The sequence below is a fragment of the Chiloscyllium plagiosum genome, unplaced genomic scaffold (assembly GCF_037043375.1).
Source record: "Chiloscyllium plagiosum isolate Xiang-an unplaced genomic scaffold, Cpla_swu_hap1 HiC_scaffold_31, whole genome shotgun sequence".
Classification (NCBI taxonomy): domain Eukaryota; kingdom Metazoa; phylum Chordata; class Chondrichthyes; order Orectolobiformes; family Hemiscylliidae; genus Chiloscyllium; species Chiloscyllium plagiosum.
This window is the reverse complement of record NW_028270169.1, coordinates 72,898,301-72,913,469: the sequence shown is the minus strand read 5'-3', so window position 1 is coordinate 72,913,469 and position 15,169 is coordinate 72,898,301. Positions and strand designations below refer to the sequence as shown.

Here is a 15,169-nt window from a genome sequence, read left to right as displayed (position 1 = left end):
GTGATGCAGGTGGGGTGGGTTGGAAAGGGAACGTGCAAAGCGGAAAATGGAGGAGCGCAGGCAGTGTATAAGTTCTTAAGGACAGAGGAAGTTCCAGACCGAGTCTGTCTGTCATAGAGACTGTGGCTGCCTCATGGAGTTTGAAGCTCTGCAATGGGTCCATGCAAGTAATGTTAGTCAAGGATAGTATAAGGGTGGCTGCGAGAACTTTTGATGAGGACTCATCTACTGAGGTAGTGTGGGCTGAGGTTAGAAACAGGAGAGGAGAGGTCACACTGCTTGGAGTTTTTTATAGGCCTCCGCAGAGTTCCACAGAGGTGAAAGAGAGGATTAGCAAAATTATTCTGGGTAGGAGTGCAAGTAACAGGTTAGTCATTATGAGGAACTGTAACTTCCCCAACATTGACTGGAAATGCTATAACTTTAGTATGTCAGATGGATCAGTTTTTGTCCAATGTGTACAGGAGGGTTTACTGACACAGTAGGTCGAAGGGCCTACAAGTGGGGAGGTCACATTGGATCAGATACTTGGTAATGAACCAGGCCAGGTGTTTGATTTAGTTGTAGGTGAGCACTTTGGAAAGAGTGATCATAATTCAATTACGTTCAGTTTAGTGATGAAAAGGGATAGGTACGTGCCACAAGTCAAGACTTATCGATGGGGCAGGGGCAAGTATAATGCGATTCAGCAAGAATTAGGATGCATAGAATGGGATAGCAAAAGGCAGGGGATGCAGACTATTGAAATGTGGATCTGGTTTAAGGAACAGATATTGCGTGTCCTTGATAGGTATGTCCCTGTCAGGCAGGGAGGAAGTGATAAGGTAAGGGAACCGTGGTTTACTGTGGAAATTGCATCGCTTGTTAAGAAGAAGAAGGAGGCTTTAGTATTGATGAGGCAAGATGGTACAGAAGAGGAGATGGAGAGTTACAGATCAGCTAGGAAGGATTTAAAGAGAGTTAAGAAAAGCAAAGAGAGGGCACGAGCAGTCTTTATTGAATAGAATAAAGGAGAACCCTAAAGCTTTCTCTCAGCATGTGAGGAATAAAAGGATAGGATAGGAATAGGGCCAATCAAAGACATAAGTGGTAACTTGAGTGTGGACCCTGTGGAGATCGGAGAGGTGCTAACCGAACATTTCTCATCGCTTTTCACTCAGGAAAAGGAGAATATTGTAGAAGAGAAGAATGAGGTACGAGATATTAGACTAGAAAGGATTGAGGTTAGTCAAGAATAGGTGTTATCAATTCTCGAAGGAGTGAAAGCAGACAAGTCCCCTGGGCTGGATGGGATTTATCCGAGGATTCTCTGAGAAACTAGGGAGGAGATAGCAGAGCATTTGGCTTTGATATTTGAGTCGTCATTGTCGACAGGTTTGGTACCAGAGGACGGGATGATTGCAAATGTTGTGCCCTTGTTCAAGAAGGGCAGTAGAGATGACCCAGGTAATTATAGACCAGAGGGCCTTATTTGTGTTGTAGGAAATGTTTTGGAAAGGATTATAAGAGATAAGATTATAATTATCTAGCAAACACCAATTTGATTTCAGATAGTCAACATGGTTTTGTCAAGGGTAGGACATGTCTCACAAACCTCATTGAGTTTTTTGAGAAGATGACCAAACATGTAGATGAGGGTAAGGCAGTTTACGTGGTATTAATGGACTTCAGTAAAACCTTTCATAAGGTTCTATGTGGTAGGCTGTTCGAGAAAATGCAGAGACATGGAATTGAGGATATTTAGCAGCTTGGATAAGAAACTGGCTTTCTGAAAGAAGGCAGTGAGTGGAGAATTCAGTCTGGAGTTCAGTTTCTAGTGGTGTGTCATAAGGTTCTGTTTTGGGACCACTGCTGTTTGTCATTTTTATAAATGACTTGGACGCAGGCATAGTTGGATGGATTAGTAAATTTGCAGATGGCACTAAATTCAGTGGAGTAGTGGACAGTGTGGAAGAATGTCACAGGTTGCAGGAAAACTTGGATAAACGCAGAATTGGGCTGAGAGGTGTCAAATGGAATTCAATGCAGCTAAATGTTAGGTGATGCACTTTGGGAAGAATAACAGGAAGACAGATTACTGGGTCAATGGAAAGATTCTTGGTAGTGTGGATGTGCAGAGGAATGTTGGAGTCCATGTACATAGATGCCTGAAAATTGTCACCCAGGTGGATAGTACTGTTAAGGCGACATACGGTGTTTTATGTTTCATTTGTAGAGTGATTGAGTTCCGGAGCTGCAGTATCATGCTGCAACTATACAAAACGCTGGTGCGTCTATACTTTGAATATTGTGTGCAGTTCTGGTGCCCATATTTCGGGAAGGATGTGGAAGCATTGGAAAAGGTGCAGAGGAGATTTACCAGGATGTTGCCTGTTCTGGAGAAAAGATTGAGAGACTTGAACCTGTTCTCATTGGCAAGAAGAATGTTAAGAGGGGATTTGATAGAGGCATACAAGATGATCAGAGGTTAGATAGGGTAGACAGTGAAAGTCTTTTTCCTGTGATGCTAACATCAGTGTGTACGAGGTGGCATAACTACAAATTGAGGGGTGATAAATTTAAGACAGATGTCAGAGGCATGTTTACTCAGAGTAGTTAGGGCGTGGAATGAAATACCTGCTAATGCAGTTAATTCAGCGACATTACGGAGATTTAAACAATCCTTAGATAAACATATGGGTGATTTTGGGAAAGTGTAGGGGGACAAGCTGAGAACAGTTTACAGGTCGGCGCAACATCAAGGACCGAAGGGCCTATTCGGCTCTGTTTTGTTCTATGACTACAGTGCTCCAAGACATTTTTGCTGTCTTAAAAGAGTGATGGATTATGTATTGTGGGCTTACGAATGTCACTGATCTCTACCAAACATGTACGAGGTAGAGTCATGGCAATGACAAGATGATGCAATAGAAGGGGAACAGGTAGCTCCATAAAAAAACATATTCCATCTCACCTATTTTCACCTCCAAAACCGAGCGCCTTCCAGAAAAACACCTCTATATCCCACCACAACACTTTGCCCCACAATTGTGCAACTAGGAGGAGTGCAACAGTCTGTACTGGGACCCACTGGGACCCTGAAACACTTGGTAAAGAATAAAATCATCTGACCATTGAGAGCCCCATCACATTGCATACATTTTCCATTGTTTTAACTCAGTTCCTGACTTCCCTTGTTTTGCAGGATTGATCATTCTCACTACATAGTCGAACATACATCAATGTGAGATTTTAAGAGGTAGTTGAGATTTAAATTTGATGACGTACATGTTTCCAATCGATTTTCACGACTCGAGTAAGAAACTTCTTTTTCAACTCCCAGAACGATTCGTAATTTACATACCTGGCCGGTAAGGTTGAATTGAACTGAACAATCTGTTTACATGCTAGATATCCTTATGACTGTAATCCGACAGAACACTTGTTAATGACTATAATTTCACCCATGATTCCATGCAGATATGAATATTCTCTATAAACTCACCGATAATCTCAGACGCACGCGCAGTTTGGTTTCTATGCAGAGCATGCGCAGTGTCACATTGATCAGGAGAGAGAGAGAGAGAGAGAGAGAAACATGAAGCTGCTTTCTCCGGCAGCGGCTGTGATCGGCTTCAGAGAGCGGCGCTCAGAGCCGGTGTGTGGGAGCCTCGCTGGGAGAAAGGAGCGGAGAGATTTCACAAGTCCCGGAAAAAGGTTAAAAAAAACTCGGAAAAGACCCTCCAGGCCCAGGTAAGGAGGCGGCGGTCTCTGATCAGGGAAGGGTCCCAGGGTCACGGCCGCCATTTATTTGAGGGAAGAGGGAGCGCGGGCATGAGGGCCGCCATCTTGAGAAGGTCAAGGTGCAGGAGGGCGGGGCCCTCGGGGTCTGTAGAACAATCCGAGGAAAGGGAAGACCCATTGTTACTGATTAATCCCACGGACACAGCGTCACTGGGCGGTCCCGCAGGAATATCCTCTCTCAGTCTTGCTGTGATGTTTCACCCAATCAGAACCAGCAGCTCTCCTCCTCTCTCAGCTCCCCTTCTGTCCTTCCTGCAGTATCTGTCCCCTGGGACATTGAGCTGCCTGTCCTGTCCCTCCCTCAGCTGTTGTTCTGTAATACCTGTGATATCCCAGTCCCATCTTAGATTACTTCACTAAAGACAGGAATGCACCCGATGGATTTTTCTTAACATCAGCAATTGTTTAATATTCATTTACAGGCTATTAATTATTTTTTAAAAACATTTAATTCACATTTGCAATGGTGGGATTTGAACCTGCATCCAGAGAACATTTGTTGAGTTTCTGGATAAATTGCCTCACAATAATTCCACTCGGCCATCACTTCGCCTGCTCACATGTTGCGCATCCCAGTGCAACATGAATCAAAACCCTTTCTTCCTGCACAATTGTTTGATCCTGCACTCTGGTGATATCACTCAGGATCTCTCCATATGGTATCCCTCACTGTGTGGGTCTAATTGCTGCCTGTGTCAGCGTCTCTCACTCTTGCAGCTACTCCAGATCCTGAGCCAACAGAATTCTCCACTCCAGAGAGACACAACAGCACAGGCCAGGGATGGAGACTGGGATTTTCCAGATCTCTGTGGGCTCAGTGCCATTCTACATGTGTAACCCTCACAGCATCAGTCTAATTTCCCATTCTGCCTATTTCTGTGTCTTTTACAGGTACTCAGGGAATTCCTGACTCAATAGACTTGCCAACTGCTGGTTGGAAAGATGGTTGGTCAGCCAGAGAGACAAAGATCAGGGAGGTCGGGAGCCTTCAATAAATCCTGCTGGCAGATAGGAACACTCACAGTGCACAGAGCAGAGAGCAACATCAGCTAACAGGACATGACATATATATTTGCTGGAGGGGGAGCACAGAACAGACACACCTCAGGGTCAATCACCTCCCCTACTTAAGTTTTATTGTACTGAGACAGCATCAGGAGTTTCCAATTTTTCAATCCAGGCATGTGCTGTCTTGGTGAGCAGTAGGACAACAGAGGGAAATGCAGACCTGCAGTGAGAGGGTAGTAATGCTGCCTGGTATCTTTCTGTTCCCTATTCCCTCTCCAACACTATACCTATGGCTCATCTTGTGGACCAGTGTCTTCAATCATTCTAACTCCTATAACAGTTCCTATCTCTGTCATCCCCTCCCCTCTCACCAATTACTTGACACATTTCAAACCTCCAGTCCACACGACCATCCATATCGCTGTAGCTTGCTTCAGTCTCTACAATATGCCTTGTCTCGATAGTCTCTTCCTCCAACAACTGGAGACAGAGGGTCTGTTTCTGTGCTACATGACTCTTTGTTCGAGGTTTCCTAAATGGAATGAGTTGCATTTGCCTGTGTTTGGCCCACTTCCCTTCAAATCTACTCCTCTCCATGTACCTGCCCGAGTGTCTTTTCCATGTTGTAATTGTACTAGTTTTTACCATTTCCTCTGGCAGTCCATTCCATCTATGCACCATCCTCTGTGGAATATGTTGCCCCTCAGCTCCATCTTTAAATCCTTGATCTCTCACCTCAAGTTTATGCCTCTAGCTTTGGACTCACCTACCCTTGGCGATTTACCTTACTTACATGGTTTCATAAACCTTTATAAGGTCACCCCGTGGCCTCCTCTGTCCAGGAGAAATATTGATGACAATGTTACAAATATCTCCAACTCATATACTCAATGCTCTGGCCACTGATGGCAAGTGTCCTAAATGCTGCTTTCCCCACTCTGTCCACCTGTGATGCCACTTCCGAGGAACAATGTAACTGCACCCCTTGGTCTCTCTCTTTTTTATAACACTATCCAGGGCCCTACCATTAACTGCATTAGTCCTCCCTGGTTTGTCTGAACTAAATCCAACACCTGAATTAAATTCCACCTTTCATTCCTTGGCCCACTGACCCAGTTGATTAACATCCCCTTCGATAACTATATTCCCTGCCCACTTTTCCACTAATCTTGGTATCCACAAACATACTAACAGGGACTTCTATATTTTCACTCAAATTGTTTATGTAAATGGTGCACAACAGTGGTCCCAGCACCAATCCTTACAGCACACTGCTGGTCAGAGGCCTCCAGTCTGAACAACAACCCTCTCCCACCACCCTCTGTCTCCCATTGTTATCCCATTTTGTATCCAGTTGGCTCGCTCTCCCTGATCCCTTGTGATCTACCCTTATTAACCAATGTATCATGCTACATCCTGAACAAGAGTTTGCAGAAGCCAGAAACAACGTCTGTTGCTCTGCATTTGTCTATCTTTTTGGTCACATCTTGAACAAACTCTAGTCAAGTTTGTGGGACATGTTTTCCCACGCACAAAGCCATGCTGGCTGTCCGTAATCAGGCCTTATCTTTCCAAATGCATGTAAGGCCTACCTCTCAGAATGACCTCCAACAACTGACCCACCCTGATGTCTCGCTCATCCTCTGTAGTTCCCTGGCTTTCTCTTGCCACCTTTCTTAATTAATGACACAACATTATAATTATAGTCAGAGAGTCAGACCGCACTGATCGGTTAACGCTAACCATACTCTAAAACAGATCTCATCCCACCTGCCTGTTCCTGGATCATATCCCTTCAAACCTTTCCTATTCCTGTACTAATCCAAATGTCTTTTAAACATTGTAACTGTCCCCATGTTCACCCCTTCCTTGGGAAGTTCATTTCACACACAACCCACCCTCTGTGTAACAATGTGCCCCTCATGTCTTTTTTTTAATATGTCTCTCCTCTAAACTTAAAAATGTAGTGTCTTGTCTTGAAACTCCCCTGTCCATGGGAAAAAACAACTCTATCTATCCTCCTCATGATTTTATAAACTTCTATGAGGGCATCTGTCAACATGCAGGTTTCAGTGAAAAATACCAACCTATTCAGCCTTTCTTTATACTGAAGCCTTTCGTACCCAGCCACATCCCAGTAAATCTCCTCCCAACCATTTCCAGCTTAATAATATCCTTCCTATAACTGGGCGATCAGAACTCGACACAGTATTCCAGAAGAGGACTCACCAATGGCCTGTATAATCTCAATATGACTTCCCAACTCCTATATCCATAGGACTGAGCAATGAAAGCAAGTGAGGTAAGCACCTTTTTTTAAACTATCCTGTCTCTCCATGTTGCAAACTTCAAAGAATTATGTAGCTGAACCCTGAGGTCCCTCTGTTCTACAACACTACCGAAGGTCTTGCCATTAATTGTATAAGCCCTGCCCGTGTTTGTTGTTCCAAATGCATTACCTCACATTTATTCAGATTGAACTCTATCTACAGTTTTTCAGCCATTCCCACATTTCATCAGAATCCCTTTGTAATCTCAGAAAACCTTCTTCACTGTCCACAATGCCACCCTCCAGTCTATCAGCCTATCACATGCATCTCTCTATGGTACAAATATCTCTGTTGGAGGCCCTACAATTTCTTCACCAGCTTCCCACAATGTCCTGAGATACATTTGATCAGGTCCTGGGGATTTATCTATCTTTGTGTTTTAAAACCTCCAGCACCTCCTTTTCTATAATGTGGACTCATTTCAAGACTTTGAGTCGTAGAGATGTACAGCACGGAACCAGGCCCTTCGGACCAACTCCTGCATGACGTTTCTCGTCACTTTTGCCAATATCCCTCTCAACCTTTGTTATTCATACACCCATCCACATGCCTTTTAAATGTATTTCTATCAGCCTCCACTATTTGCTCTGGCAGCTTATTCCATCCACTCTTTAGACCCTCCACCAATTGTGGAGCCAATGTACCAACTTACCTTGGATCCCATGGGATCTTCCCTTTTGGACCAGCCTACCATGTGGGACCTTGTCAAAGACCTTAATGAACTCCATATAACTCACATCATCTGCACGGTCCTCATCAATATCAGAGGACAGTCGTCTAGCAAATCCATACAGACAATCCTAATGAAATTGCGGGGTATCCGTTTTTGGCGAATACATTGTATAGGTGCTCTTCTTCCTCTTTTTGCAGTTCTGGTGTACTGCAGTGTGTTGTGGCCCTTTTGAACAGTGTGTCTTGATGCAACTTATTTTGTGTGTGTTGGGGTGGTTGCTTTCGTAGTTCAGGACTTGGTCTGTGTGTGTGGCTTTCCTGTATACCTTTGTGGTGAATTCTCCGTTCGGTGTTCTCTGTACCATCACGTCTAGGATTGGGAGTTGGTTGTCCTTTTCTTCCTCTCTAGTGAATCGGATTCCTGTGAGTGTGGCGTTGATGATCCGGTGTGTGTTCTCTATTTCTGTGTTTTTAATGATTACAAAGGTGTCATCCACATATCTGACCCAGAGTTTGGGTTGAATTTGTGGTAAGTCTGTTTGTTCTAATCTTTGCATTACCGCTTCTGCTATGAGTCCAGAGATGGGTGAGCCCATGGGTGAGCCCATGGGTGTTCCGTTGATGTGTTCATATATTTGGTTGTTGAATGTGAAGTGTGTTGTGAGGTACAGGTCCGGTAGTTTGAGTATGCCGTCTTTGTTGATAGGTTCCCCATCTTGTTGTCTGTTCAGTATGTCCAGCAGGTTGGCTATTGTTTCTCTGGCTAGGGTTTTGTTGATAGAGGTGAACAGTGCCGTGACATCGAATGAGACCATAGTTTCTTCCTTGTCTATGTGTATATTTCTGATGATGTCCAAGAATTCCTGTGTTGACTGTACAGTATCTGGATCCGCTGATCAGGTGTTTCAGTTTCTGCTGTAGTTCTTTAGCCAGTTTGTGTGATGGTGTCCCTGGTAGTGATACTATGGGTCTGAGTGGGATGTCTGGTTTGTGCACTTTAGGTAGTCCATAGAATCTGGGGGTGTTGTTGCTTTCAGGTTTCATTCTCTGTAGGTCAAACCTGGTTATCTGTACGTTTTTCTTTGTATGTTTCTCAGTGTGTTGTTTATCCTATTAGTGAGCTGTGGGGTAGGGTCAAACTCCACGCAATTTCATCCACAGATGCCTCAGGGAAAGACAACGGAATGAAGACATGCCACGACCCAAAGGACTAGCCACGTTGCCATACATCAAGAACATTTCTGAACTGACAGCCAGACGACTGCGACCACTAGGACTCATAACAGCACACAAACCAACAGCCACTCTCAGACAATAACTCACCAGGACGAAGGACCCGATACCCAGCATGAGCAAAACCAATGTAGTGTACAAAATCCCATGCAAGGACTGCACAAAATACTACATAGGACAAACAGGAAGACAGCTAACGATCCGCATCCATGAACACCAACTAGCCACGAAACAACACGACCAGCTATCCTTAGTAGCCACACACGCAGATGACAAGCAACGTGAGTTCGACTGGGACAACACTACTATTATAGGACAAGCCAAACAGAGAACAGCCAGGGAATTCCTAGAGGCATGGCACTCATCCACAGTTTCAATCAATAAGCACATCGACCTGGACCCAATATACTGACCACTGCAATGGACAGCTGGAACTGACAACCAGAAGCGGCACATGCAAATCACTATAGTTGCCGGAGGAAAGATCACAGAAGCACTTCACAGGAGGCTCCCAAGCACTGAGGATGTCACCTAGACAGGGGACGAAACGTCTGCAACACAAATTCCCAACTCGGCGAACAGAACCACTACAACGAGTACTCGTGCTACAAATCTTCTCACGAATTTTGAAGCCCTTTAGACTCTACAAAGCTCCGTCATGAACAACAAGCCCTATTTTCTTTGCCTTCTTCAGTGTCTGTAACTCTCGCTGCATCTTCCAGTAACGTTCTTTAGTTACTGCAGGTCTGCCTAGCTCCCCAGATAACCTGTTCCATCCCATATAGCTCCCTCAATCACTGTAACACCTTCTGTTCTGTCTAATCCTCCTCTTTCCCACTGTCCTCAGGCACAACGGCGATCCTGTAAGAGAGCAGTGCGGAATGGGATGTTATAAATCGCAGCAGAGGCTTGATGCCGACCATTACCTGGGAGTCGCAAGGGGAGAGAACCTGAGAGAGAGCAGCACAGAGCGGGAGAATATACATCAGCAGCGAGGGTCACGGCCGACTGGGACTTGGATTTGGATAAAAAGCAGAGCAGGAGGCTCGAAATAATCACCGAGTCACAGAGGGAGTGACCGTGTGAGGGAGCAACTTGGAGCAGGAGCTTGAGGCTGACTCACATCTGGGAGAATATAAATCAGCACTGAGGATCGAGGCCTAGTTGTACCTGGGAGTCACAGAGACGGTGACCCTGTGAGGGAGCAGAGTGGAGTGAGAGCTGGACAATTACGCGTCCGAGGAGACACATCACTGTGTGTGCACGTGTCCCTCCATTGTTCTGTGTTTGTGTGTGTCCCCTTCCCTCGCTGTGTGTGTGTAACTCTCCTCACTGTGTGTGAGCATGTCCCTCCCTCACTGTGTGAGCATGTCCCCCCCTCACTGTGTGTGTGTGTGTCCCACCCTCGCTGTGTGTGTGAGCATGTCCCTCCCTCACTGTGTGTGTGTGTGTGTCCCACCCTCGCTGTGTGTGTGTGTGTGTGTGTGTGTCCCTCTTGCTGTGAGTGTGTGTGACCCTCTTGCAGTGTGAGGGTGTCCTCCCCTCGCTCTGTATGTGTGTGTATGCGTACCACTCACTCACTGTGTGTCTGTTTGTCCCTCCCTCGCTGTGAGAGTGTGTGTGAGTGTGTGTGTCCTTCCCTCGCTGTGAGTGTGTGTGTCCTTCCCTCGCTGTGAGTGTGTGTGTCCTTCCCTCGCTGTGAGTGTGTGTGTCCTTCCCTCGCTGTGAGTGTGTGTGTCCTTCCCTCGCTGTGAGTGTGTGTGTCCTTCCCTCGCTGTGAGTGTGTGTGTCCTTCCCTCGCTGTGAGTGTGTGTGTCCTTCCCTCGCTGTGAGTGTGTGTGTCCTTCCCTCGCTGTGTGTGTGTGTGTGTGACCCTCCCTCGCTGTGTGTGTGTGTGTGTGTGTGTGTCCCTCCCTCGCTGTGTGTGTGTGTGTGTCCTTCCCTCGCTGTGTGTGTGTGTCCTTCCCTCGCTGTGTGTGTGTGTCCTTCCCTCGCTGTGTGTGCGTGTCCTTCCCTCGCTGTGTGTGCGTGTCCTTCCCTCGCTGTGTGTGCGTGTCCTTCCCTCGCTGTGTGTGCGTGTCCTTCCCTCGCTGTGTGTGCGTGTCCTTCCCTCGCTGTGTGTGTGTGTGTGTGTGTGTGTGTCCCTCCCTCGCTGTGTGTGTGTGTGTCCCTCCCTCGCTGTGTGTGTGTGTCCCTCCCTCGCTGTGTGTGTGTGTCCCTCCCTCGCTGTGTGTGCGTGTCCCTCCCTCGCTGTGTGTGCGTGTCCTTCCCTCGCTGTGTGTGCGTGTCCTTCCCTCGCTGTGTGTGCGTGTCCTTCCCTTGCTGTGTGTGCGTGTCCTTCCCTCGCTGTGTGTGCGTGTCCTTCCCTCGCTGTGTGTGCGTGTCCTTCCCTCGCTGTGTGTGCGTGTCCTTCCCTCGCTGTGTGTGCGCGTGTCCTTCCCTCGCTGTGTGCGCGTGTCCCTCCCTCGCTGTGTGTGCGTGTGTCCCTCCCTCGCTGTGTGTGCGTGTGTCCCTCCCTCGCTGTGTGTGCGTGTGTCCCTCCCTCGCTGTGTGTGCGTGTGTGTGTGTCCCTCCCTCGCTGTGTGTGTGTGTCCCTCCCTCGCTGTGTGTGTGTGTCCCTCCCTCGCTGTGTGTGTGTGTCCCTCCCTCGCTGTGTGTGTGTGTCCCTCCCGCTGTGTGTGTGTGTGTGTGTGTCCCTCCCTCGCTGTGTGTGTGTGTGTGTGTGTGTGTGTGTGTGTGTGTGTCCCTCCCTCGCTGTGTGTGTCCCTCCCTCGCTGTGTGTGTCCCTCCCTCGCTGTGTGTGTCCCTCCCTCGCTGTGTGTGTGTGTGTCCCTCCCTCGCTGTGTGTGTGTGTGTCCCTCCCTCGCTGTGTGTGTGTGTGTCCCTCCCTCGCTGTGTGTGTGTGTGTCCCTCCCTCGCTGTGTGTGTGTCTGTCCCTCCCTCGCTGTGTGTGTGTCTGTCCGTCCCTCGCTGTGTGTGTGTGTGTCCTTCCCTCGCTGTGTGTGTGTGTGTGTGTGTGTGTCCTTCCCTCGCTGTGTGTGTGTGTGTGTGTGTCCCTCCCTCGCTGTGTGTGTGTGTGTCCCTCCCTCGCTGTGTGTGTGTGTGTCCCTCCCTCGCTGTGTGTGTGTGTGTCCCTCCCTCGCTGTGTGTGTGTCTGTCCCTCCCTCGCTGTGTGTGTGTCTGTCCGTCCCTCGCTGTGTGTGTGTGTGTCCTTCCCTCGCTGTGTGTGTGTGTGTGTGTCCTTCCCTCGCTGTGTGTGTGTGTGTGTGTGTCCTTCCCTCGCTGTGTGTGTGTGTGTGTCCCTCCCTCGCTGTGTGTGTGTGTGTCCCTCCCTCGCTGTGTGTGCGTGTGTCCCTCCCTCGCTGTGTGTGCGTGTGTCCCTCCCTCGCTGTGTGTGCGTGTGTCCCTCCCTCGCTGTGTGTGCGTGTCCCTCCCTCGCTGTGTGTGCGTGTGTCCCTCCCTCGCTGTGTGTGCGTGTGTGTGTGTGCCTCCCTCGCTGTGTGTGTGTGTGTGTGTGTGTGTGTGTGTGTGTGTGTGTGTCCCTCCCTCGCTGCGTGTGTGTGTGTGTGTGTCCCTCCCTCGCTGCGTGTGTGTGTGTGTGTGTCCCTCCCTCGCTGCGTGTGTGTGTCCCTCCCTCGCTGCGTGTGTGTGTGTGTGTCCCTCCCTCGCTGCGTGTGTGTGTGTGTGTGTCCCTCCCTCGCTGCGTGTGTGTGTGTCCCTCCCTCGCTGCGCGTGTGCGTGTGTCCCTCCCTTGCTGTGTGTGCGTGTGTCCCTCCCTCGCTGTGTGTGCGTGTGTCCCTCCCTCGCTGTGTGTGCGTGTGTCCCTCCCTCGCTGTGTGTGCGTGTGTGTGTGCCTCCCTCGCTGTGTGTGTGTGTGTGTGTGTGTGTGTGTGTGTGTGTGTGTCCCTCCCTCGCTGCGTGTGTGTCCCTCCCTCGCTGCGTGTGTGTGTGTGTGTGTGTGTCCCTCCCTCGCTGCGTGTGTGTGTCCCTCCCTCGCTGCGTGTGTGTGTGTGTGTCCCTCCCTCGCTGCGTGTGTGTGTGTGTGTCCCTCCCTCGCTGCGTGTGTGTGTGTCCCTCCCTCGCTGCGCGTGTGTGTGTGTCCCTCCCTCGCTGCGCGTGTGTGTGTCCCTCCCTCGCTGCGCGTGTGTGTGTCCCTCCCTCGCTGCGCGTGTGTGTGTCCCTCCCTCGCTGCGCGTGTGTGTGTCCCTCCCTCGCTGCGCGTGTGTGTGTCCCTCCCTCGCTGCGCGTGTGTGTGTCCCTCCCTCGCTGCGCGTGTGTGTGTCCCTCCCTCGCTGCGCGTGTGTGTGTCCCTCCCTCGCTGCGCGTGTGTGTGTCCCTCCCTCGCTGCGCGTGTGTGTCCGTCCCTCGCTGTGTGTGTGTCCGTGTGTGTGTCCCTCCCTTGCTGTGTGTGTGTGTGTCCCTCCCTCGCTGTGTGTGTGTGTCCGTCCCTCGCTGTGTGTGTGTCCGTTCCTCGCTGTGTGTGTGTGTGTGTGTGTGTGTGTGTGTGTGTGTGTGTGTCCCTCCCTTGCTGTGTGTGTGTGTGTGTCCCTCCCTTGCTGTGTGTGTGTGTGTGTCCCTCCCTTGCTGTGTGTGTGTGTGTGTCCCTCCCTTGCTGTGTGTGTGTGTGTGTCCCTCCCTTGCTGTGTGTGTGTGTGTGTCCCTCCCTTGCTGTGTGTGTGTGTGTCCTTCCCTCGCTGTGTGTGTGTGTGTGTCCTTCCCTCGCTGTGTGTGTGTGTGTCCTTCCCTCGCTGTGTGTGTGTGTGTGTGTGTGTGTGTCTTTCCCTCGCTGTGTGTGTGTGTGTCCTTGCCTCGCTGTGTGTGTGTGTGTCCTTCCCTCGCTGTGTGTGTGTGTGTCCTTCCCTCGCTGTGTGTGTGTGTGTCCTTCCCTCGCTGTGTGTGTGTGTGTCCTTCCCTCGCTGTGTGTGTGTGTGTCCTTCCCTCGCTGTGTGTGTGTGTGACCTTCCCTCGCTGTGTGTGTGTGTGTGTCTCCCTCGCTGTGTGTGTGTGTGTGTCTCCCTCGCTGTGTGTGTGTGTGTGTCCCTCCCTCGCTGTGTATGTGTGTGTCCCTCCCTCACTGTGTGTGTGTGTGTGTGTGTGTGTGTCCCTCCCTCGCTGTGTGTGTGTGTCCCTCCCTCGCTGTGCGTGTGTGTCCCTCCCTCGCTGTGTGTGCGTGTGTGTCCCTCCCTCGCTGTGTGTGTGTGTGTCCCTCCCTCGCTGTGTGTGTGTGTGTCCCTCCCTCGCTGTGTGTGTGTGTGTGTCCCTCCCTCGCTGTGTATGTGTGTGTCCCTCCCTCACTGTGTGTGTGTGTGTCCGTCCCTCGCTGTGTGTGTGTGTGTGTGTCCCTCCCTCGCTGTGTGTGTGTGTGTGTCCCTCCCTCGCTGTGTGTGTGTGTGTGTCCCTCCCTCGCTGTGTGTGTGTGTGTGTGTCCCTCCCTCGCTGTGTGTGTCCCTCCCTCGCTGTGTGTGTGTGTCTCTCCCTCGCTGTGTGTGTGTGTGTCCCTCCCTCGCTGTGTGTGTGTCCCTCCCTCGCTGTGTGTGTGTGTCCCCCTCCCTCGCTGTGTGTGTGTGTGTGTGTGTCCCTCCCTCGGTGTGTGTGTGTGTGTGTGTCCCTCCCTCGGTGTGTGTGTGTGTGTGTGTCCCTCCCTCGCTGTGTGTGTGTGTGTGTGTCCCTCCCTCGCAGTATGTGTGTGTGTGTGTCCCTCCCTCGCTGTGTGTGTGTGTGTGTCCCTCCCTCGCTGTGTGTGTGTGTGTGTCCCTCTCTCGCTGTGTGTGTGTGTGTGTCCCTCCCTCGCTGTGTGTGTGTGTGTGTGTGTGTCCGTCCTTCGCTGTGTGTGTCCCTCCCTCATGTGTGTGTGTGTGTCCGTCCCTCGCTGTGTGTGTGTCCCTCCCTCGCTGTGTGTGTGTGTGTATATGTGTCCCTCCCTCGCTGTGTGTGTCCCTCCCTCGCTGTGTGTGTCCCTCCCTCGCTGTGTGTGTGTGTGTGTGTGTGTGTCCCTCCCTCACTGTGTGTGTGTATGTCCCTCCCTCGCTGTGTGTGTCCCTCCCTCGCTGTGTGTGTGTGTGTGTGTGTGTGTCCCTCCCTCGCTGTGTGTGTGTGTGTGTCCCTCCCTCGCTGTGTGTGTGTCCATCCCTCGCTGTGTGTGT

General features: G+C 50.0%; 1 long non-coding RNA gene across 2 annotated transcripts in view; it reads left to right on the top strand.

Moving 5' to 3' along the window:
• Positions 1-3,589: 3,589 nt before the first annotated feature.
• LOC148141999 (uncharacterized) overlaps positions 3,590-15,169 on the top strand; it is a 162,056-nt gene continuing 150,476 nt past the window's right edge. For both annotated transcript variants that reach the window (XR_015752284.1, XR_015752283.1), the window contains exon 1: positions 3,590-3,732. This is a non-coding gene — a long non-coding RNA (uncharacterized LOC148141999). The remainder of the gene's footprint in view (positions 3,733-15,169) is intronic.